Here is an 18,484-nt window from a genome sequence, read left to right as displayed (position 1 = left end):
ACCTCTGTCCATTTCCAAAAGTTTAGTTCAACCTAGTTAAATGTTCTAGTTTGCTAGCTGCCAGAATGCAATATACCAGAAACAGAATGGCTTTCAAAAAGTGGAATTTAATGAGTTGCTAGTTTACAGTTCTGAGGCTGAGAAAATGTCCCAATTAAAACAAGTCTATAGAAATGTCCAGTCAAAGGCATTCAGGGAAAGACACCTTCGTTCAAGAAGGCCAATGAAGTTCAGGGTTTCTCTCTCAAGTGGAAGGGCACATGTTGAACACAGTCAGAGTCTCTCTCTCATCTGGAAAGGCACATGGTGAATATGGTCAGGGTTCCTCTCTCATTTGGAAGGGCACATGGCAAATATGGCATCATCTGCTAGCTTCCTCTCCTGGCTTCCTGTTTCATGAAGCTCCCCAGGAGGCATTTTCCTTCTTCATCTCCAAAGGTTGCTGGTTGGTGGACTCTGCTTCTCGTGGCTATGTCATTATGCTCTGCTCTCTCTGAACTTCTCATTCTCCAAAATGTTTCCTCTTTTATAGGACTCCAGTAAACTAATCAATAACTCAATAACCACCAAAATGGGCGAAGACATATCGTAACCTAATTCAGTTTAACAACCATGCTTGATTAAATCACATCTCCGGGGAGATGATCTAATTACAGTTTCAAACATGCAGCATTGAATAGGGATTAGAAGAAACGGCTGCCTTTACAAAATGCGATTAGGATTAAAACATGGTTTTTCTAGGGTACATACATAATTTCAAACCAGCACATTAAACATTCTGTACATATTAACAACTGTTCCTCATTCTTTAGCCACATTCTATATCCTAGTAAACTATTGTGCTGTTTTGAAACTGTTGTGTACTCCAGAAAATCCTAATTCAAAATTGTTGGGTGGTAGATCTCTGATTGTTTCCATGGAGATGTGTTTCTACCCATTCAGGTGGGAATGCTTACTGGAGTTCTTTAAAAGGGAACCATTTTTGAAAAATCTTTAGAGCCCACACAGCCAGAGACCTTTGGAGATACATAGAAGGAAATCATCCCTGGAGAATCCTGATGAAATGAAAAGCCAGGAGAGAAAGCTAGCAGAAGTTGCCAGGTGACTTCCCAGCTGACAGAGGTGTTCCAGATGGCATCAGTCTTTCCTGAGTGAAGGTAACCTCTTTTTGGTGCCTTAGTTGGGACACTTTCATGTTCTTAGAACTGGAAACTTTCAATTTAATAAATTCCCTTCTTAAAAGCCATTATGTTCCTGGTATATTGCATTCTGGCAACTTTAGCAAACTAAAACACCTATATTCTATATTTTATGTCTAGAGTTCACATATTATTATTAGTTCATATCAATGAAATCATACAATGCTTATCCTTTTGTGTATGACTTATTTCACTTAGCACAATGTCATCAAGGTTCTCCCATGCTGTCATATGCTTCGGTATGTCATTCCTTCTTATTTCTTATTACTGACTAACATTCTATCATGTATGTATACCATATTTTGCTTATGCATTGATCTGCTGATGGACATTTGGGTTGTTTCAATCTTTCAGCAATTGTGAATAATGCTGCCATGAGCATCAGTGTGCAGATGTCTGTTCATGTCCCTGCTTTCAAATATTCTGGGTACATCCTGAGTAGCAGAACAGTCAGGTCATAAGGTAACTCTAGCACTTAGCTTCCTGAGTATCAAACTGCATCCTCCACAGTGGTTGTATGATTTTACAATCCCCCAAGCAGTGAATAAGTGTTCCTATTTCACCATATCCTCTCCAACACTCATAGTTTCCTGTTTGTTTAATAGTGGTCATTCTATAAAAAAAGTATTTGCCAAGTCTTCTTGTGGGAATGATGAGAAAGTAGGGAAATTCAACTTCCCCATGTGGAGAATTCCTGATATTCTCACAAGCGGTGGGGATAACCACTGAGTCCTCAGTCTTGGGGTTTGTTCATATGAAACATCCCCACAAAGGATAGGCTAAGCCTACTTAAAATTAAGCCAAGAGTCACCCCTAAGAGAACTTCTTTTGTTGCTCAGATGTGGCCTCTCTCAACCAACATGATAACCAAATTCACTGCCCTCCCCCTCTCTACATGGGACATGACTCCCAGGGTTATAAAACTTCCTGGTAACGTGGGACAGAAATCCTAGAATGAGCTGGCACTCAGCATCAAGGGATTGAGAAAACCTTCTAGACCAAAAGGGGGAAGAGGGAAATGAGACAAAGTTTCAGTGGCTGAGAGATTCCGAACAGAGTCGAGAGGTTATCCTGGAGGTTATTCTTATGCATTATATAGATACCACCTTTTTAGTTAAGGTATATTGCAGAGGTTGGAGGGAAGTGCCTGAAAATGTAGAGCTGTGTTCCAGTAGCAATGTTTCTTGAAAATGACTGTATACAGTCATTTTCACTGTGATACAGCTTTCACAGTATGACTGTGTGATTGTGAAAACCTTGTGTCTAATGGTCCTTTTGTCTCTTGGTTTAATCATATAGTTTTGCATTCACCACTACAGTCAATATGGGAACATTTCAATTCTTCTAAAGAAAAAGAATCCCAGATCCCTTATATCCCCCTGCTATTGACATTTAGCTTTGGTATAGTGCTTTTGTTATAGTTAATGAAAGAATATTACAATATTAACTATAGACCATAGTTTACATTAACTGAATTTTTTCCCCATGAAACACCCTATTAATACCTCATAATAGTATCATATTTTGGTTCTAGCTCATAAAAGAACTCTCATATTTCTACAATTAATATAGGAAGTGTTTGATGACTGAGTCAATCTCTTTCCTTGTGACTGGTTTATTGGGGTCTATTTCTTCTCAAGTCAGTGTACGTTGTTTGTGTGTTTCTAGGATAATGTCCATTTCATCAAGGCATATAGTTGCTCATAGTATTTCCTTATGATCTTTTTTATTTCTTTGGGGTCTGCAATAATGACCCCCTCTCATTTATGATCTTATTTATTTACTCCTCTTTTTTGTCTCTGTCAGTCTTGCTAAGGGTTTGTCAATTTTATTAATCTTCTCAAAGAACCAACTTTTGTTGTTTTTTTTTTTTATTCTCTCTATTGTTCTTTTGTTCTTAATTTCATTTATTTCTGCTCTGATCTTTGTCATCTGATCTGAATAGGTATCGATATATCAGGCCTCCTTTGTGGCTGGGGTGGGAGATAGGGAGGCATTAGAATGGGCTTCTGTGGAGGGGGCAGTTCTCAACATCATGAGTATCCAAGTTATAAATTATAAAAAGATATGTAAAGTAAGGTCAGTCCATGGAGAAAGGAATCAGGCAGGTGTTCTGGGAACTGGGGCACCTAGATCCCTGGGTTGCAATGCTAGTCTCCTGACACTGAAGGACACATGAGTAAGAACTAAGGACTCATACAAAAAATCCAAACCCAACATAGACCACTGATGTGGTGACTTCAGCTGGTGCTCATGGCCTGAATCTATCCTATCAATAAAGCAGATACTAGTGTGGAAGCAAGCAGCAAACTTCCAGAGATCCTCTTCCTTTTTTCCCTTTGTGGGTTTTGGTAACGGGTAACAGGATGGAGTAGAGAGAGGTAAGAAAAAGACATTAACATAGTGTGTGGCTGGGCTGCCACTTGCTCATTGTCAGACTCTCTTTCCACCAGTGGAGAGCAAAGGACAGTGCCTGAAAACAAACCAAAAAAATCAAGGGTGGTAAGACAATTATCTCAGGAGGTATGTGGGACCACTTCATGGCAAAAATGATATTTGAGCTGTCTTTAAGAGATTTGTATAACAAAAACGGGAGGGTAGACAAAAGAAGATAGAGGAAGAGAAGAGTGGGAGGGAAACGAAGGGGAGGAGAATGAGAAAAAGGGAATAGAGAAGAGAATATTGCAAATGGAGGGAAAAGTGCAAGCTAAGACAAAAACTAAGGATGAGATAATTCATAAGTAACAGCAAATCAGCTGCTCTGATGGGAGCAGAGTGCATGGAGAAACAGCAGGAGGTAGATATACTGTCATTGAATAAAATAACTCACAGGGAAGCACAACAGTTCCTGTTCTGCAGTTGGCTGTGCTGTTTGTAAACCAGGGGATAGGACAATTTGTGCTAGCTGCTCTTTGGAACTGTTTATAGCTTCACTCAATTAATCAAATATTAATTGAGCATCTTTCATGCCTAGCAGCATGCAAAATGCTTTGAGGAGTTCAGAAATAATAAGCAACTGTGTCTCTAATAGGGATTACAGTCTGGATAGCAGAATACAGAACATCCATGAGAAAAAAAAAATAGTGTGAATAAAAGGATTAATAAATATGCCTTTGAGCATTGGCCTGTAGTGGTCAGAATCAATATGCATATTCTGAATATTTATATTTCAATAGTCTATGCTAGTTATTATAATGTATGTTCTCTAATTGAAGTTTCTTTCCCTTTTACTTCCTTCTTCCCTTCTTTCCTTTCTTTCTAGAATTCTTATGTCTAGACCTGCAGTTACACACTAGTCAATGTGTAAGTCAAGAGAGAAGTAAAATAGAAACCATGTTGTGAGATGTGATTTTAAAAAGTCATTTTAGAAATAGGTAAACTGAGATTCAGAATAGTTAGAAAACATGTCCAGGGTCACACAGGAAACTAGTTAGGGAACTGGGATTGAACTAAGGCCTCAAAACTTTAAAACCAAAACTGTAAAACTTGTTTTACACAGAGCAAATAGTATCTCAGAAAATTAAATTTGTAAATATTAAAAGACTTTTCATCTGGTTGGGAAATATTTCTTGAATGAGGAAACAGTAAAGTTCAATATTGTTCATATAACCTGGTCCCCAGAGGTCAGTTCATTTTGAGATAAGCAATTATTCAATCTCAATGGTATATTGCCATTTCTGTTTTCCTCCCTACTTTTATGCTGCCACATCAATCCTTTTTCTTTCTTTTATTTAGTTGTTTTTAAGCATTTTCAATTAAGATTTCTAATTAGATTCCATATTTGAAGACATCTGCAAATAGCAAAAGTGGCAATTAAAGGGCAGCTTTCTCTGCTTTTCTGTGAATGAAACAAGGTGTTTCCTGTATATGTTATGAAATCCTAGAGAACTTTTCATGATATCTTCCCAACATCAATGAAAGATGCTGAATTGATCTAATAGAGTCAATGTGCTTTCCAACACAGATGTTGAGAATCCCCCTTCTGGAATAAGCCTAGGTTAAGCCTGGGTTCTTGAGCTTTTATTGCTGTGGATATAAAATCTCCACATTTTATATAAGATCAAATAATCCTTTAGATGACTTGGCTACTACCCCAAGCCATTTGTCTTTAAGAATTTTTGTAGGAGCCTAAATGATAAGAATTTTACATTTCGAGGAGAATAAGCATTTTCAGTGGAAAGGAATATGAGTCAGAACAATTGAAATGCAGGTAATCATTTTTGTGATTTTCCTCTGTCTATTTGACTTAAGAGAACACATTTACTAATGATGCTACTGAAAATTACTTACTAAACTCTTAATCCAGTGCTCGTTATTGGTACTAAAGCCTGTATTTTTTTTTTTTTTTTTTTTTTTTTTTTTTTTAAAGAGAGAGGGAGGAAGGGAAGGAAAGACAGAGAAGGAAGGAAGGATGGAAGGAAGGAAGGGAGGAAGAAAGGGAAACATCTTTTAAACATTTTCTTGTTTTATTATATTTTGTTTGTTTGTTTGTTTTTTACATGGGCTGGGGCCGGGAATCGAACCGGGGTCCTCCGGCATGGCAGGCAAGCACTCTTGCCCGCTGAGCCACCGCGGCCCGCCCTAAAGCCTGTATTTTTAAATGCAAAATATAATCCGTATTTAAATCAACCATATAGTTCAGGTCAAGAGAACTTCTCCCCGAAAAAGCTAAACCATTGGTGTAAACAGAAATTTTTCTTTTTGCTTCAATTATCAAGAGTCTAGAAAATTCTCTAATGTTATTTAAGGTGCATAGCCATAAAAGAGGTCAGGCAACAGAAAAGCTGCTCAGCCTCAAGAGTAAAAGGAATCTCTTAAAATGCATATTCCCAAGAGAGAGCTCATTGAAACGTTTTCCAGTGTAATCTGGGGAAATAATTTTGTGAAAAAATAAGTTAAACAAACATAAATATAAACATATAAATACGCATTTTTATGTAATTTTTTTTCATTTTAGAATTTCTAAGAGACTTTGATATGTTAATGTGCACGTAAAGTTCCTGAGAGCATTACAAAAGTCAGAATTTTTCTATCATTTCTGGCTCCAGTCTATTGCATGCAAAACATATCATGGGATCTGTGTTCAGACAAATGGACACACTGAGTACATCTCTGCCCAATTATAAGCCATTCACGCTATACTTTGTCAGGAGGTGATGGGGAGGTGGGGGTAAGATTTGAAAGCATCTATATTGGGGGGATCAGGAGAGAATACCGAATGGTATCATACAGAAATACCATGGGCAGAAAGGAATCAAGTAGAGGTGGTCAAAAGGCACCTGCCCATGGATATTAAAATTGCATGGAACTGGGCCAGTGCTCCTACTCGTTATCCCATATTCATACTGCTTCATCTTATACCTTTTCCCACTTCTGTGACTTGGCTCCAGCCACACTGTCCTTTTCTTGGGTCCCTTCTGTATCCAGTGCTGTTCCATATGCCTGATACTCTTTACCTCACATTTAAGGTCTTAGTTTCAGTAGATCTCTCCTTTGTCCTTCACTATTTTTGCCACAGAACCTTGCTCTTTTCATACATTTATCACAGCTTTTACTTATATATTGATAATTATTTATATAGTATTATTTCCCCCACTGGACTGTAAACACTTTGAGGTTAAGAATGGACCATACTTGTTTCGTTCAGTTCTGTAAAATCTCCAAATACCTCAAAGATGAGTGCCAGCCACATAATAGATTCTTAATGAATAGTTGCTGAATTAACAATAAATAATAATAATGAATTAGTTTATCTCTTCACATCTCTGTACTAATTATTCCTGTACTAATTGAATAAGCCCTCAAAATTGGTTGAATGCATATCTAGAAATTAATTTCTCTTTCAAATATGGTTAGTCATCTATAAAACAGTCACACAAACCTTAAGACACCAAATTGGCATTTTTATAAGCTGTTTTTCCAAAAATAGAGGATGAGCTTGAATTAATCATCAGCCTAAGCCAATACTAAGGGTTAATTAATGAGAATCACTTTTGTACCTGCTTCCTCGTTGTATTCCTCAAAACAGCTCTGCTCTTTGATTATTGCTTTGCTGGTTTCAGAGCACTGTAAAGGACAAAAAGACAAAATGTTGGGATTTAGTGTCTCACTGGGAACTTCTGTTTCTAAAGAATCCCTAGCTAAAATATTTAGTATGCCTATAATATTGAATATTTCATTGGAAACTTATGATCATCTCAAGATCTATTGAACATAACTATTTCTTTACTATGTCCCACATTTATCTACTTCTTTCAGCTCATGAGCTACAAGGAATTATAGCAGACTCTTATTTACTGCTTCCCCGTGCCAGACACTATTCTAAATTACATAAATTACCCCATTTTCCCCTCTCACCACCTGGAGGGAAAAGGTCACCTCTGCAGACCTGGGTTGCTCACAGAAAGGCATACCTTGAAGACTTCCAGCAAATAACCTCTGAGTTCTAGGAATATTCTGCCTGATAAGAGTGCTTCCATAGGCCTGACATTTAGGCCACAGAGTATTTGTGGTGAATGCCTATGACTGTAAGCTAAGGACTTAGGCTATGCCTTACCAGTGTGACCATTTAAGTTTATCCTAATAATGTGATTTCTTGGTGAACACTTCCTTTTTTTTTTTTTGCTCTGGGGGAAGGGGCTGGAGTTAGAGTAGCTGAGGTCAGCTGCAGGAGCCCAGCATGCCTATGTGACTGACAGTCAGCAAAAGCCCTGGACACCTGGATTCATTTTTTTTTTTTTTGGCTGACAAATTTCTTTATAGAAAATTATAAGCCATCACAAATGCAGAGTAAAACAGTGTTTTAAAATAATGATGCTGGCAGCAATATACAGAATGATTTTGAGTAGGAGTCACAAGTGTGAATGCTATAGGAGCTAAATGGGTAACTTAAATGAGTGAAATACTCCTGGTGTGAGGAGAACACAGTCATGGAAGGTTTGTGGATGGTAGGAGAAAAAACAGGTTCCATTCTGAAGAGGGCAGCTCAAGCCAAATGCTACCAAAGGCTGTCGACTCACTGGTGTCAGAACATCAGATTTTTCAAAAGCGCAAAATCAGGATTTTCTATCAGATTTTCTATGAGTATGTTTATTTTAAAGCTCAACCAAGGTTCAGTTGAGCTTCCCTGGTTGGCAACCCTTTGCACATGCTTTAACACATCATTGCTAGGAGAAGTAAGCACGTCCTGTGTGACTCCACTGGGAGGAGACAACTGGAAGCTCATGCTGGTTTCTCCTAGACTTTGCCCCATCCACCATTTCCCTTGGCTAAATTTAATCTACAAACCATGGATAATCACGAATATTACAGCTTTTGTGAGTCCTGTGAGTCCTTTGAGTGAATTATCAAGTCTGAGAGTGGACTTGAGGACCCCCAATACATCCACTCTATGAGGAAGGCACTATTACTATCCACATTTTATAGAAAAAAACTGGCAAAGAAAGGTGATTTTCTCAACCAGAGTCTCATAGCTAGTTGAAGAGTCAGTTTTTGAATTTAAACCCCAACCTATGGGTCTGATCTGTTGGCATTTTACCCCTGTGCTAGGGTGTTGGTCAAAAATTTACTGTTAGATATCATTAAATGTTTATCTAAAAAATGTTACATGGTTCTTTTTCTTATATTGTTATCAGGGACAATAATTTCCAAAATTGCAAATTCACCATCACCTACCAAGATTTCCTTTTACCTTTCAAAATAAGAGTAACTCATTCCCAGGAGTTAAAGTTTTTCTGTAACCACGGTACATTGTAAAAAAAAACAAAAACAAAAAACAAAAACAAAAACAAAACCCAAAAACCAAAATGCAACAACAAACAAACAGACTTTCTCCCAGTGAATTCCTTAATACAAATGTGATTTGAGATTTTCTCACCCACATTCTCATATATCTTTCTTCATTTTCATAGGAAGGTGAAACTACAATGCTTCAAATCATACCAGGCCTTATTTAATTTGGGGAAGACAAAATACCTAATCAAAAATTTAAAATTTCCCATCTTTTAAGTTCGATAAATTCAGAGTGTTGCAAAAAAAAGTTTCATAAGGAAAGCCTAAGACTCATCAGTTAGTTGCTTTTTAAGAAAATACAAACCATCTATTGGTTTCTAAATGCAAAAGAGAAAAATTATATACCAATTACATAGAAAAGTCATAAGATTTGCTATACAAAGCTGTTATTTAGGTAGGCTTTGCAAAAACACTTTGGTCTAATTGGTCATTGTGATTAGATGTCTGAGGCAGTAGCTTTATTCTAATATTTCAACAAAACCATAATTCATTCTCTTATCTTTTTCAAACCCACCCAAGCTAATCATTGTGCTCTGTTTTGCTTACAGTGGATGGCAGTGTCCTAGTCTTATCACCAGAACAGCTAACACATTGCCTCTTGGTATTTTGAAAGGGTCATTGCATCTGGTAAAGTAATGAGTCTACCTTACAAATACAGCCACTCTGTGGCTGCAGAGTCTCACATGGTTCATCATTTTCAAACAAGCCCTTGAAATAAATATAGTATACAAAGGAAGAGGAAAACATCACACAATGATATTCAAATACATCAACTGTAAAATGGCAATTGTGCAAGTCCAAAGAATAAACTCTGTAATGCAGAAGTATCAACAGTGTTATATAAACTGAGTTTTTCAGACTTCTTTTGTTCCTATTATATTCACCACGTAGCAATTGTTGTAAGAGCCAATATTTGCCCAAACTCACTATAATAGTTAGTCAGGTGTCAACATGGTCAGGTGATGGTGCCCCGGTTTTCTGGTGCTGTGAACATAAATGATCAGCATGTGAAATTCGTCTATGGCTTATTACATCTGCTGTCAGTTAAGGTGAGTGCCTTCTGCAATGAGTGACATTTTAATTTGATTAGCTGGAGGCTTAAAAGGAGAGTCAGAAGAGAGAGAAGTAGTCCAGCACAGCTCATTACAGCTCAGTACAATCCAGTACAACTCGGCTTAGAGCACTGAGCCAACACAGACCCAGACATTTGAAAATGCAGAAAGGAAACAACCCGGGGAAAGCTGTTTGAACTGAGAAGCCAGGAGAGAAGGCCAGCAGACATTGCTATGTGCCTTCCCAAATTAAACTTGTAACTAAATAAATCTCTTTCATAAAAGCTAATCTGTCTCTGGTGAATTGCATTCCAGCAGCCTTAGCAAACTAAAACACCCACCACCTGCATGGTAATCTTAAATAAACATCCCACAGAGCTAATGCAAACAGAAAGCCCCATTTAACACTTGTCATTACCCCCACAATAAATGATCTAATAGGGTATTTCCCTTAATTAGGACATAAACGTTTCCTTCAAGTAGAAAATGCAAAATTCTATTGGGAATATTTTCTGGATATTAAACTGAATTGAAGATTGTTGGTTAGGATTAAAATGTGGGCTATTAAAAAAAATGGAGTGACCTCTGTTGGGCTTCCACCTTATGCACAGAGGTTGGTGCTTGGTTCCTATTCCTACCCCATTTGTAACCCAGAATGTGGCTTTCATCACTTATCCCATCGCTTCTTCTACCCCAAAGTCCTGATGGGATGGGGTTATATTAAATCAGAGCTATTAGTCTTTTCCATGTTGACCCTTGGAAGAAAGCTGGACTTGAGAGGTCTTATTGGTGAGCCCAGACAACCCAGGTGACTCCAGCCCAAGGAACCCCAGCTGGGATATCATGCCAGAGGCAGCTGCTGAGTGAGGTAGAGTTTAGAAGAGATGAAGAGAGAGCAAGTCATGTATGTGAGGAAATTGAATAGTCAGGAGATCCTCATGGTGTCCTGAAAGACATGCATTTGCTCCTAAAAACTCCACCATTTAAATGCTTGTCTCACAGATGATTTCTGTACAGTTACTAGAACCTATTTTTATGAACTGTCTCTAAAATAACTGTAAACAAATCACTCCATAAAACAGGTTTTTAAAACCTTGGTTTTCTCAATTCCCATCCCTTATGGTAAGGGCAAATTAGAATTTGCTTGGCAATAAGATTATTCTCAACATGGTCTTCAGGTCAGCCAAAAGACCATAAAAACATTCTATTAGAATTAATAAAATGATTTTTTAAAAAGTCCCAGGATATACGGTGAATAGCTTTGCTATATAATAGCAATAAATAGAAAGTAAAGTTTTCAAAAAAGGATGCAATTCCCAAAAGCAAGAACAGCTTCCAAAATTATTACATCAGTGACAACAAAATCAATAAAATGCTTATGAATAGTTCAGGAAAGAAAAGTATAAAACATATAAAGAGAAATAAAGAACTAGAATATCTGTGTGAATGGGAAAGAATATATGGAACAAATAACAATTCCCAAAATATGTTATAGTCTCAGCATAAATCCATGAACAGGTTGCTTAGCTTCTCTAAGCTTGTTTTATCTTTTATAAAATGGGAAAATAGTAATAATATTGCCTATCTCAAAGTGCTGTGATAATTTTAAATTTATAATCTAGTTAGGTAATTCATAGACAATGTTCACATAGTGCCTGCTTAAAATAAATATCCAATAATTGCAGCTATATTTTATCTTATAATTACTTAAAATAAAAACTATACTTATCTAGAAGTTAATATCTCAGCATGTTTGCAGCAGATGTTTTGTGCAGTGGATTTGGCTACCCAGAATCTTTGGAATATATCTCCTATGTTTGGGATATGCCCACCTTACAACTTTAGATATCACCAGTACAGAAATCAGAAACTGACTTCTCAGTCTTCCTTAGAGCTATGGTGGAGGCATGTTAAGCTTTTCTAATAAGATACCATTGTACAAGGCTTCAATTCAGAAGCCTGTGCTGCACAGAATCCATCTGGCAATCCATTCTGATTGCTGCCATCTGCCACCTCTCAAAAACTATGGAGGCAGAAGTCCTACCATAACATTCAGTGGCAGCAAGGTGGGTGATGGTATTTGTGCCAGTAGGAGTCAAAGCAGATTTTCCCTGGAGCAGTGTTCATGAGTATTTGGTTGTGGCTGGAATTTGGGTGGGTGGTCCCCCCAAGCCTGAGTCTCTGTACATTTAGACTTTAATGAGTACAAGGCATTTTAGCCTTCATAGGCCCTTTCCTCCACTATGTATATGTGTGTGTAAATATATATAATATATGTATGCATGTCTGTATATATATGGGGATGTACAATTATATATTATGGCTGAGTTGGTAAAAAAACATATATTAACATCATAATAAAACATTTTCTTTAACTTGAAGTCTATTTTTTCTTCAAATTTTAAAAGAAATTTAAACATGTTTGTGGGCCCCTAAAAATTTTATGGGCTCTTGGCACTGTGCTCACTGAGCCTGATGGATAAATTTTTAAAATGAGTTCTTTTCTACTTAAACTAGCTAGAGTATATTCTATGTTTGCAGCTAAGGAACTTGATGGGACAATGAAATGACACTAAAACAGTCACTTTTTTCAACTTTCAGGATTTCTCAAATTCTTTGCATATGTATCACTTACAAAGGAAAAATCATACATTTACAAAGTAAAAGTCTGAGCAACCAATTTATCACAGTAACTTATAGGATGAAATGACTAACTTTACATACACATAGAGGAATCCCCAGCTAGAAAGGGACTGCAAGTAACATTGTGGAAAATATGTCATTTTGTCCTGTCGTCTGTCTGCTGTTTGAATGACCACTACCCAGTAGCCTGACCAAGTTGTCACCATTAGTGATAGTGAGCTCAGTAGCTCACTATCTCAGGAAGAAAATTATTCTATCTTTTGATGATTTTGACTGGTAGAAAGCTCTTTAATACCGAATGAAAATGTGTAATCCTGAAACTTCCTTTTTTCCTCTGAATGCATATCTGACATCTGAGTTATTCTTTACACTCTCCTTTTAGGTATGAAATTCCAGTGCTTAAAAACCATTGCATGGCTCCCTCACTAAAAATGCTTTCATGTCTACTTCACACACTTGTTACTTTGATTTTGTATCAGCCTATGATTTCCCTGGGTAACCTGTTGCTCCAAAGCACAGAAAAGAATTGCTAAATCAAAAGCCTTGTTTCTTCTTCAGATCCAAAAACTCATCACTTCTTTGGATCTCATCAGAAGAAAACAGGTTGCACTGGGCCATAGCTCAAAAAGAAATTGGAGTCCAATATACAATGCAGGTATTCATGTTTTGGAAAATAAAACTTTTTATTTTTCTTGAAGCAGCTAACCAAAATGCAATAGAGAAAACTTCACAAACCTGGGAATCTGGCAATATAAATTCCAAATCCTGGTTCTTCTACTAAATCTTATATGATCTAAAGTCATTTAACCTATAAAATCAAGGTCTCTCAATTTCTTTAAGGATAATTTACACTACTGACATTTGATGACTTGATTTAATATAAAGAATTAGACCCTTTAAGTCATTAGCCATATGAAGAAATAAAATTGTCAGTAAATCTCTTTTCATTTGTATTCAATATTTCCATTTAACCAACGATCAGAAGTGTTAAGTGGGCTTGAATCAAAAGTACACCATCACTAGTTATCCTTTCGATTGCCTTTTAGGTATGTATTTTTTCCCTGCTTTTGGAAACCGACAGATATATATGACTTATGCTTGCAGATAAGAGTTTACCCCACCTAAAATATATGTATATAATAAAGACAAACCTTTATGTGTCTTAACTAGAAATACTTTCCTTTGATTCACTCATTCAAACAATATTTATTGGGTTATTGTATTACTTATGGAAATACTAACTTCTGTAATAGTAAAATGTAATATCCCAGTGACTTACACTTATTTAACTTTCTAATTAAAGTCACTCAATGTAAGTTTATTTCTTTTTCATATAAATCCACTTTTGGGATTGGAAGGACAGGAGGGGGCTCTGGTTTATGAAGTCCTTCAGGAACCAGGCTAAAAGATCCCCCACTATCTTCCAAGCAGGACACTTACCCTGAATATGGGCATCCAACATGAAGGCTAAGGAAGAGAAAGAATGAGACTCGCAGGAGAGCATTGTACGGGCCATGTCTGTAAGTGTCACACAGTTTGCTTGGATGGGGCAGAGGCCTGACTGGGCAGCTGCTTTCCAGCAATAACTCTACACTCTGGAAGAGAACAAAGATCTGAGGTGGACAACTAGCTATTTCCATCACAGCCCACTACAGGTGAAGACTTGGTGAAGCTCAACTGGTTCAAAGCCAATTACATACATTGTCTACTCCAATGCTTGATACCTAAATATTGAGATAAGTAAAATGAATGACATGGTTATAAATAAAGCTTTGGTAAAACTGATTTCTGAAAGAGTTGAAGACAAGTGGACAACCAGAGGAATATAGTAAAAAGTTGCATGAAATCAGGAAGAATAGGCAACAGGGGTTCAGGAGGAATATAGTTTTGCATGGGAAGAAGCAAAACTATCCTCGGGGCATAAGTTATTAAATAGGGCAACTCCATGGGTGATACTTCATAGCTACATAATGAAAAATAAACATACTCCTTAGGCAGCCACTCAGGACATTATATAACCTGTCCCCTTCCAATTTCCCCTTTACTACTCCTCTACATAGGTTTTATGTCTCAGACATTTCCTAAATGCCTCTTGTTTTGTAACTTTTGCATATTTCCTCTGTCTAGAGGCACCTTTTCCTAAGGTTGCTGCCACTTGGGCAAAGGCTGTCCCACGTAGGCCAGAGCCTCTGCAAAGACTTTCGTATGAAAACGCATACCTGAAATAATAATTCCCATATGATTTGTGTTTTTGCTGGCTCGTTACATGGCTATTTATTTATATGTTGTTATATGAATCTACCTTTTTTTTTCACTCTTCACACTATTTGCTATATCTCCTTTTATACAGTAAGAGATTAAAATGTTTCTTGAGTGCTTGAAAAAGTAAACAGATTTATACATTAAACTTTTGTTTTGTTAAAATGCTGCATATCAGAACCACCTGGGAAATACAGATTCTAATTCATTATACTCAGGGTATAAACTCCTCAAGAAGGAAGCCTCTGGTATAGTTTGTGTGGTCTAATGCACAGAATACAGTAAAAGGCTGTGGCTGGGACACAAAGTAATAATCATCAGAATGACATTATCTTTAGTATCCTCACGAGGCCGAAAAAACAAAAGAAATACTTAAATATTAGAGAAAAAGACTCATGATGGCAATATGTGGGTATTAGTCGGGAAATTAAATAAAGTTGATTGCCCACAAGAATCCTGAATTGCTTACAAAAGCCCTCACTGCAAACTGGGGGAAAAAGCACTGTAAGAATCAAAACTACAGGCATGGCTAATAAAGGGAGACAAAAATATTTTTGGAAGGAAAAAATCATGTTTTTGTTTAAAGTTCAACCAATTTTATCAATTTTGAAAGAATGTAGCTTTGAAATTTTGCCCTTTCAGGTAGCTTCTTGCAAAAGTGGCAAATATTACCAACCAAATACCATAACCTGTCAACTGTACCTGTTAAGAATTACCTTTCAAAACATGGAAAGACAGTCAGCATGAGGATGACAGGAAAGACTTCTCAAAATAACCTTTAGATAGAGTTTCTTAGGAATAAAGTTTTTTCTCAAAATCAACCTGCAAGATCACCTTTCAAGGAATGTCAAAGCCGATAAAAACATTTTCCCAGCATAAAAATCAAAGAAAAGGAGCCAGCTAAACACTCAAGTGGCCCCATGAAGACTGTTGGTCAGAGAGAACACTTAGAATCTAAAAATAATAAATAAACAAATAACAGACCAACCCTGAGAGGTTGTTCTCTTAAGAGGAAGGGTTTTAGTAGAAACCACTTCACAAATTGTTTTCCTCTAACAGCAGGTTAGAAGAGCAGAATAAAATAATTCTACAAAAATTTAATCCTAGGAGCTAGCATTTGTAAGGATGTATTCTTTTCAGGCCTCTGAATATAATAGCTGTTGCCACATTAGAAAGGGTGAATGAGGTCCAAACTTTGAGGCTACAGGAAGAAAGTCAAGAGCCAAGAGATCAGATGCAAATGACTCTACTATCAGTTCCATACTATTGACCTGTGGAATGGAAGCAAAAGCACAGCATGAGTCCAATCACTATGATTGGTTCCTATCATTACAGTTATTATTAGTTTTGTGTTCCTGGCCTATTCCGCTTCTCAAAACAAGAGTTGTCCTCATGCAGGCCCTGATTTCTAGGGATTATGCATACAGGAAGAAGCAAAAAATTAATCTTGCATCATTATCTCTGTTCATACTGAAAACAGAAATTGTGTTATTCGTTTATTAAGTATTTTCTATGTACCAGACCTTATTCCAAGTGCTGGAAATAAAATGATTAAAAAATTCATATGGCCTTTTCCTCTGATGGAGCTTATGGTGTTTACAACCCAATGGGAATTGCAGATTCTTCCTTAATGAATCACACAAATAAATGTATGATGTGCCACCAAGAGAAGTGCTAGATGCTATGTGAGCAAATAATGGATGACTGAATCAAGTCAGAAAGGTCAAGAAAAGTTTAATATCAGTATAAAATACTTCCATCTGATTTATTCCTCTGGTTCATGCTGCCTTAATATAAACTGATACATAGCTTGCATATATGCCTAAAAGTATCAACTAGTCTCTCAGAACAAAGAAATCCCAACCAAAGACAAATTCTACCTTTTACTTTTAAGCCAATAAATGATAAGAAATATTGAGTGTGGAAGTTCCAGTGGAGAGAAGGCAGGTTGTCAATAAGTAATGATGGTTTTGCTTTTCCCTCTCAGTTTTGGAAGCACCTGATTTAGCAGGTATGGAGACAGGTAAATGAGATTCTGAACATCGGCTTTATTACTGATAAAAGCATGATTGGACAATGCATCACACTTGATGCCAGCTTGAGCGCCAAATATTTCACTCTGGAATTAAACTCACCAGATTTGGGAAGAGTTACACACAATCAGCTCACGGGTGGTATGAACTGGTGCCCGCACATCACTGCTTCAGGCAACTGCAGCATCAGCCTTTCCTTGTAACAGTTATGGAGGCACCTTGGAACTAGCCCAATTTCATTCAGGTTTTTTGTTGTTGTTGTGTTAATTAGGGATGATTTAATTAGCGAGCATGCAGAGAATGTTTACATGCATAGTCACAGCATGTATGTAAGAAAATGGCAGCCTTAATATGAAGTGAGCATGATTTTTAGTATTATACTGACGTATAGTTGAATTTTAGTTGAAGTTTTAGCTACTATGTACATCAGGTGGGATCATTTTGGTTAGATCCAGCTTTGGTTATTAAGATAACTTTGAACTTGGAGTGGATTAGCTCTGGGCTGACCCAAGACTCTTCATTAATAAGACAGGAGCTGTCTTCAGTGATCACAAGACTTTAAAGTTGAAAAACTGGATAAATGGGTACAAGTGAAGGTTAGTCACAGGTTTTTACAATCCCAAAGGCACAAGATAAAGGCTATATAATCATTATCAGTGATCAAAGCAGCTGGATTATAATTCAAAGATATCAGGTATTTACCACTGTCTACTCTAACACACCAGAAAGCAAAACGGAATATCTATACAATGATTCAACAACCATAATAATCCCTTAAATCTTATTTTCTTGGTAAAACTTTTTCTCATTTGACAATTTTTTCTGTCAATCTTGAGGGAGATCTGGGCAATGACTCTTCTAACTTCTTCATGGCTGAAAAGGGACATTGTCATTAAGGGGCAGAAGGATGAAACTGGTTGTTGTTCTTGGAGAGCCCATTATTTCTGGGTTTCAGAGCATATCTGGTATTGGAACAATCCAGAAGCTTTAAGTCTCTGAAAAACAAACTTAATAAGTAAAACTTTTATAGAGACCAAAGTATCCCTTAGGGTTTTAGGAACACTGTTGGTTGGGGCTTGTCATATTGTGGCAGTTTGTAATATCTGACTGAAATGTGCATAAAAGTAACTTCCAGAAAGACCTTTGGATTTGATTTGAAATTTCTTAGCTATTGAAACTTCATTTCTTTTCCACCTGTTGGACAACTAATCTCATGATGGGGCCAGGTTCATTCCTGGGAGTCATGATCCATGATGCCAGCACCAGGCTTATCCCTGAGAATCATATCCCATGATGCCAGGGCCAGGCTTATCCCAGGTCTTTGTTGCCAAACATAACCACAGCTTCTAAAATCCTTTTCTAGAGGTATCTGGATTTTCAAGGGATGCTTTTGTCCTATTTCCCACATTATGGTCTCTGCAAGGGCTTGCCTCTCAACAGCTGCCTAGATCATACCAACTCCCTTAAGAGAAATCATTTAAATCTCTTCTCTTGACTCTTGACTCTT

General features: G+C 37.1%; 1 protein-coding gene across 10 annotated transcripts in view; it reads right to left on the bottom strand.

The window, feature by feature from the left end:
- INPP4B (inositol polyphosphate-4-phosphatase type II B) overlaps positions 1 to 18,484 on the bottom strand; it is a 934,219-nt gene that overhangs the window by 444,618 nt on the left and 471,117 nt on the right. For 9 of the 10 annotated variants that reach the window (XM_077139955.1, XM_077139941.1, XM_077139945.1 and 6 more), the window contains one exon: positions 7,199 to 7,265. The gene's annotated coding sequence lies outside the window, so the exon portion shown is untranslated. Of the gene's footprint in view, positions 1 to 7,198; positions 7,266 to 15,660; positions 15,682 to 18,484 lie in introns of those variants that run through there. The other variant, XM_077139948.1, reaches the window with a different exon arrangement.

This window comes from Tamandua tetradactyla, chromosome 22, assembly GCF_023851605.1.
Source record: "Tamandua tetradactyla isolate mTamTet1 chromosome 22, mTamTet1.pri, whole genome shotgun sequence".
Lineage (NCBI taxonomy): Eukaryota > Metazoa > Chordata > Mammalia > Pilosa > Myrmecophagidae > Tamandua > Tamandua tetradactyla.
Note: the sequence above shows the minus strand (reverse complement) of the source record. Positions and strands in the feature narration are given on the sequence as shown.